Genomic DNA, 7,232 nt, shown 5'->3' on the forward strand with positions numbered 1-7,232 from the left:
ATTAAAGCCCAATACGGTTCATTAGAACAAATACGATCCATTAAGGCCCAATACGGTCCGTTAATGTCCAATACGGTCCGTTAAGGCCCAATACGGTTCATTAGAGCCCAATACGGTTCATTAGAGCCCAATACGGTTCATTAGAGCCCAATACGGTTCATTAGAGCCCAATACGATTCATTAAAGCTCAATACGGTTTATTAGAACAAATACGATCCATTAAGGCCTAATACGGTCCGTTAATGTCCAATACGGTCCGTTAAGGCCCAATACGGTTCATTAAAAGATTTAAAAGATTTTAAATTTTTATTAAAATTTTATTTTCTAAAAGGTTTTTTTTGTTTTATAAATATTATTTTTCTAAAAATATTTCCGGCGGATTTATTTTTTTAATTTTTTTACATTTTTGAAAAAAAATTTCTAAAAATATTTCCGGCGGATTTCCGGCGGATTTGTTTTTAAATTTTTTTAAAAAATTTATTTTTCTAAAAGGTTTTTTTAATTTTTCAAATTTTTTTGAATTTTTTAAATTTCCGGCGGAATAAGTCCGCCGGAAATATTTAAAAGATTTTTAGTTTTTTTTCTAAAAACATTTTCGGCGGATTTCCGGTTGATTTATTTTTACATTTTTTTTTAAATTTATTTTTCTAAAAGTTTTTTTTAATAGTTTAAAAATTATTTTTCTAAAACTATTTCCGGCAGATTTCCGGTGGATTTATTTTTTTAATTTTTTTATTGTTTTACATTTTTTTTAAAAAAATTTCTAAAAAAATTTCCGGCGGATTTGTTTTTTAAAATTTATTTTTCTAAAAGGTTTTTTTTATTTTATAAAAATTATTTTTCAAAAACTATTTTCGGCGGATTTCCGGCGGATTCATTTTTAAAATTTTTTGAATTTTTTTTTTAAATTTCGAGTGGAATAAGTCCGCCGGAAATATTTAAAAGATTTTTAATTTTTTTCTAAAAATATTTCCGGCGGATTTCCGGCGGATTTATTTTTTTGAATTTTTAAACTTTTCCGGCGGACTTATTCCGCCGGTAATCCGCCAGTAATATCTTTTCCCATTTTTTTCCAAATATGAATTACTTTTTAAAGATTAATTAACCCTTAATTAATAAATCCGTCGGAATCCGCCGGAAATCTAACCGATTTAAATTTTCCGGCGGATTACCGGCGGATTTCCGGCGGAAGTCAACAAAAGTTGACTTTTTAAAATGCCGCCGGAAATCCGCCGGAAAATTTCCGGCGGAATATGTCCGCTGGAAATGCCCAGTTTTCTAGTAGTGAGATTCACCCTATGGTGTCTGTTTCCCAAGGTACAACGGCCTGAGCAGTAGTATTTTCGGGCTAAGACAAATGCTTGAAAGAAAGTCGAGGGTTCACCTAGAAGTTGATCAATAACAGTGTATAGAAAAGGAAATTACAAATAAACCTCACATGTTGGTTATATAGTAGAAGTAATGTGGAGTTGTAAAAGATGTCATAATATCAAAAAGTTGGAAAGCCAACAGATATTAACAAGAAATTTGAAAAGTTTATCCAAAAACTCATCAGAACTTTTCGATCGATCCCAAGATTGCATTTGTGTCCACAGGACGTGACTGTACACACAAATTTAGTGGTACAAAGCTTAACGGGTCTAGATTTCGCATCCCCAATGCATGCACATGAGGGAGACTTTTCTTTCAATATTTCTTAATATCTTCCTCTGCAAATCATAAATAAACTAGTCCCACCTTCAAGTTCCCACCAATGTGGGACAACTTTTTTTTTCACAACAACACCCACTTGTATGAGCCTACTTTGAGATTCAATTTCTCATTCATACAAGCTCAATTTTGAAAAAACTTTAGCTCTTTATAAATCCCTTATGGAGGAGAACGAGATCCTACAAGTAGTTCCACAAAAGTAAGACATTTGTCCAATTAATTTTTACATCTAAAATAGAAACCCATTTTATTTAACTATTTTTTTCCAACAAGCCCCATATGAACGAGAATTGATCGGAAATTGATGAATTCTCATAAAACCCTCAACATTCAAATTCTGCAAAGGATATGTAGGTTACTCTTTGAACCTTCCCTTGTGAAATGTACTTTGTCTACTCGCTGATCAACTGACACAATGTCCTTGAACCGTTGTATCGTCTATGGAGATGACTGCACACTTCACATGGAATCCTCCCTGACATGGGTCAGTCCTTATTGTCATGTTCATTATGGTCATGAAGATTTTCCTAGTTCTAGAAGAGCTCTTAGGAATTGCACCCACATACAACTTCCTTCGAAAGGACTCCACTTCTCTCTTGCATAGGTGATCTTTCTTGGATCATTAAAATTCATAATCTTATCCTTAAATCATATTCATTGTTACATTTAGAAAGAGACTATAGAAAGTTTCCCCCATAGTGATCTAAGTGGTGTATGTAAATAAGTTGTCCCTTTGAACCTAAGTCTTGGGATATATAGTCAACTAGGTTGGGTTTCCTTTGTATTCACTTGTTCATTCAAGGGCTTGAGTCCAATTCCTCTTGATGACTTACTTACTGACTCTCTATTCAAACCTTTTGTTAGCGGATCTGCATTGTTATGCTTTGACTTTACATAGTCAATAGAGATAACTCCTGTATAGAGTAGTTGTCGCATGGTGTTATATCTTCGATGGATTTACCAAGACTTACCATTATACATAACATTTTGTGCCCTCCCAGTTGCTGATTGACTATCACAATGTATGCATATAGCAGATACTGGATTTTACCATATTGGGATGTCTTCCAAGAATTGTCTTAGCCATTCAGCTTCCTCCACACACTTATCGAGTGCTATAATACAAGCCCATTTTGTGTTGTCAAAATTTGAATTCCGAGAATCACATTAGCTAGACCCATGTCTTTCATGTCAAATCTTGTCTTCAACATTTTCTTTGTGGATTTGACCATATTATCGTTACTGCTAATAATTAGCATTTCATCAACATAAAGACTTAATATGACATACCCTGATACCCAACACCTATGTCTTTAACATAGACACACTTATCACATTCGTTAATCCACATTCCAAATCACATGATCAAACTTTTGATGCCATTGTTTTGGTGCTTGTTTTAATCCATACAAGGACTTCACAAGTTTAGAAATCTTTCTCTTGATTTGGGGAAATGTACCCCTCAGCTTGTCCCACGTAAATCTCTTCTTCTAAATCTCCATCAAGAAATGTTGTTTTCACATCCATTTGATGTACTTTCGACTTTATCAAAGATGCAATGGCAAATACCAACCTAATGGATATGAGACGTGTTACGGGATAGGAAGTATCAAAGTAATCTAGACCTTCTTGCTAATTGTAACCTTTGATCACCAATTTGGGCTTGTATTTGTCAATGGTCCCATCTGCCTTCATATTCCTTTCGAAAATCCATCTATAGCCTAGTGGTTTGCATCGGACCAGAAGGTCCACTAATTGCCAAGTGTGGTTTTGCAAAATGGAATCCATTTCGCACTTGATGGCTTCCTTCCATTGAGGTCCTTCAGAAAAAGTGACTACTTCTTGAAAGGTTTGAGGCTCTCTTTCAATCATATATGTATAGAAATCAGGACCAAAGGATTTCTCAACTTGTGCCCTTCATCTAGGCTCTACTTCTTCTTCTTTTTTCTTTGTCTTCCTCAATATGTTCCTTATTATCTTCATGAGTTGTCATTCTTAAGTAGTTTGCATCTTCTTTATTGAGACACGGAAACACATGGTCAAAGAAAGACCTATTTTTAGATTCCATGATTGTATTTTTGTGAATATCAGGAATTCTGACTCATGAACAAAAAACCATAGGCAGTACTGTTTTGTGCATACTCAATGAAGATGCAATCAACAGTCTTTGGACCATGGGTATGGGTACTACAACCTTAGCAAGACACTCACACACTCGTAATTACCTATATGATGGTTTTATTCCCATCCATAATTCGTATGGAGTTTTGTCTTGTTTTCTTCGAAGAACTTTGTTTAAGTTTTAGTTAGCTGATAATACAGCTTCCTCCACATAAACGGGGGCAACCCTGAACTTATCAACATGGCATTCTTTTAGGGTCCTATTCTTTCTTTCAACAATGCCATTTTGTTGCAGAGAATAAGATGTGGTGAACTCATATCGAAAACCATTATTTCCTCAAAAGTCGGCAAATAATGATACATATGCACCTCCTTGATCACGTCTTAGCACTTTTATCTTTTTGTTATGTTTATTTTCTACTTCATTTTTATACAACATAAACTTTTATGTTGCTTCATCTTTACTCTTAAGTAAATAGACAAAGCAATATTTAGTGTTGTCATCCACGAAGGTGATAAAAAACTAGTTCTCACCTCTTGATGGAATTGACTTCACATCACATACATCTGTGTGAATCATGTCAAGGGGGTCAGTAGACCTTTCTATTGATTGAAATGATGACTCGTTACTTTTGCCTCAACACATGTGTTACATTTATATTTATGGTCGATGTGAAACTTAGGGATGGCCACAAAATTAATTAAATGATGAAGGGTGTCTAAATTTACGTGACCAAGCATACCATGCCACATATGAACACTTAAATAAGTAAGCAGAAGATTTCTTTATTTCATTAGCTGAAGGCTTAATAGCCATTACATTCATCTTGAACATTCTGTACACAACACATTCCTTCCGCACAAACATCCCCATCTTTGTTAACACAAACTTATCTGACTCAAAAGCTAGGCGAAGACCATGCTTGTTCAACAGCCAATTAGATACAAGATTCTTATGAATTTCAGGAACATATATGCAACACATCTTTCAGGGTGAGATCCTTCCCCGATGTCATCTTGAGAACGACTCTTTTGCTTCCTTTTATCTTAGTAGTGGCATAATTTCCCATGAATATTTTTTCCCATCTTCAGTGGTCTTGTCCTAGCAAACATGTTGTATTGCACCTATGCTTATCCATCATTCCCTCGATTTTCAACCCACAAGGTTTACTTCCGATATCATCGCTGCAAGATCAATATCAGACACATCTTGAGCTATGTTATCTGCCAAGTTTGCTTGTTTTGACTTCTCTCGCTTTGGAAACCTACAATTCACAACTTGGTGGCTTGATTTGTCATAATTGTAACAGTTACCTTGGAACTTCTTTTTTACAATTCCACCTTTGGGTCCTCGATTGAACCCTCTACCTGTCTTTGAATCTTTTCTCCTTAGTAATTTGGTTTTGTTGGCCCTTGATATTTGACCACGCTCTACAACATTAGCCTTTTCACAGTTATGACCAAAACCCTTTTCTGTACAATTTTATTATCTTCCTCAACTCGAAGTCTTACAACAAGATCCTCAATGCTTATCACCTTTCATTTATGCTTAAGATAGTTCTTGAAATCCATCCATGCTGAGGGAAGTTTTTCGATTATTAATGCAACTTGGAAATTTTTGCTTACGACCATTCCCTCGACATAGATATCATGCAACATAACCTAGAGTTCTTGGACCTGATTCATCACAGTCTTTGAATCAATCGTTTTGAATTCTATAAACCGGGCAACCACAAATTTCTTGGATCCGGCATCCTCGATTTTATATTTCTTTTCAAGAGATTGCCATGATTCTTTTGAAGTGTTAGATGCACTATAAACATTATAGTGCATTTGCTAGACCATAAAGACATAGTTCCAGCATAAAAAGTCAGAATATTTTCCATGCTTCCACAATGCTGATCACATGAATATCAGTTTGTCTTTCGGGCACCGGGAACTTGAGGAGCATTCTCGATCAAGTAACATGTCACTTTAAGGTGGTCAAATAGAAGAACATTTTTTGTTGCCAACGTTTGAAATGCAATCCCGCAAACTTCTCTGATATCTCCGCGTGGTTCATGGGAACAATCCCAAAACCACCGGAAGAAAGCATGGGAGCCTTGCTCGAAACAATCAGGATAGTAGTCACAATGGTGCTCGAAGTCATAATAGCACTGTGATTAGGATTCCGTTGGGGTTTATGTCTGGAAATGGTTAAAGCAAAAAAAGGTCAACAAGATGATATATGATCACCAAAATAACAAAAAGTCTCAAAAGATCGTTTTAAATAGACATTTCTTTCTTTATCAGTAGAAGTATAAGTTTTATATTAAATTTTTTTCTTTCCCCTTTTTGGTCCTTTGAAAACACAGTAGATGAAATTCTTCAATTGTTCCATGAAAAAAATACGGCAGTAGAACCAAAACTCCAAGAACGCATGCATTTTTCCTTCCTTTTCCATTATTAAATCCAAGCACAACCAAAACTAATGTGGTCAGAAACAAATAACCTAAAACAAAAACAGAAATGAGAATTTTGGTTTGTTTTAGTTGATACACAAAAGCTTCGAATTAAAGACAGAACCAGAAAAAGAACAGTCTAGCCTGTTTTGAAACGGAGGCAAAACAGAAGTAGAAACCAAAATTTTGTTCTGTTGTAGCCTGATTGAGCTTAACTAGTCCAGGATTTTTTATTATAAATTCACGTCCACTACTATGTGTGATAACATATCAAACTTTGTCGTTGGGGGTAAAGTAAAAAAACCTAAAATCCTAATAGAAGTACAAGAAACTATCAAGAGCAACAAAACGATAGATTGGGACATCGATAAGCCTACCTTCTAACTTCCTTCCTTTGTGTAAATGACTCATGGCTCATGTTCTGATTCTAATATACTGAAGTTGATATTACATCTTCGATTGATTTAAAGTATGTGTTCTTATGTAACTTATCATTTTACCATATTTATTCTCATGCAATTTTTAATCAACTTATTTTTTTCTATTCTTATAGGAATAAACTACTGATGTCAGATGTTCAATTAAGGATTTGGCTTGGAAAATTTTGTGATTATCGTGGAGCGAGAAAACTTTCATGTCTATTGCTATTATGCTTATTTTTTCGAGAAATTAATAGATGAAAAGATAAAAGAGTAAAATGAGTAACTCTAAAAAGTTTGATAGTTTGGACTTTAAAGTTAATTAAATTGGAATTAAGATTACTAAAAGGCCTTCTTATAATGAAACATACTAGTGTGTGAATCCTGCGTTGCACGGTAGCATAAGTACTTTGTCTAATGATCCGAAGATTATCTATATAAATATATGTTAGTTGTTAATAGAATTATCAACAAATGGTATTCAAATAATTCAAAACAAAATTAAATCTAATTAGTGACACACACCATATATATATATATA

The sequence above is a fragment of the Cynara cardunculus genome (genome assembly GCF_001531365.2).
Source record: "Cynara cardunculus var. scolymus isolate 2C chromosome LG 16, CcrdV1, whole genome shotgun sequence".
NCBI classification, from domain to species: domain Eukaryota; kingdom Viridiplantae; phylum Streptophyta; class Magnoliopsida; order Asterales; family Asteraceae; genus Cynara; species Cynara cardunculus.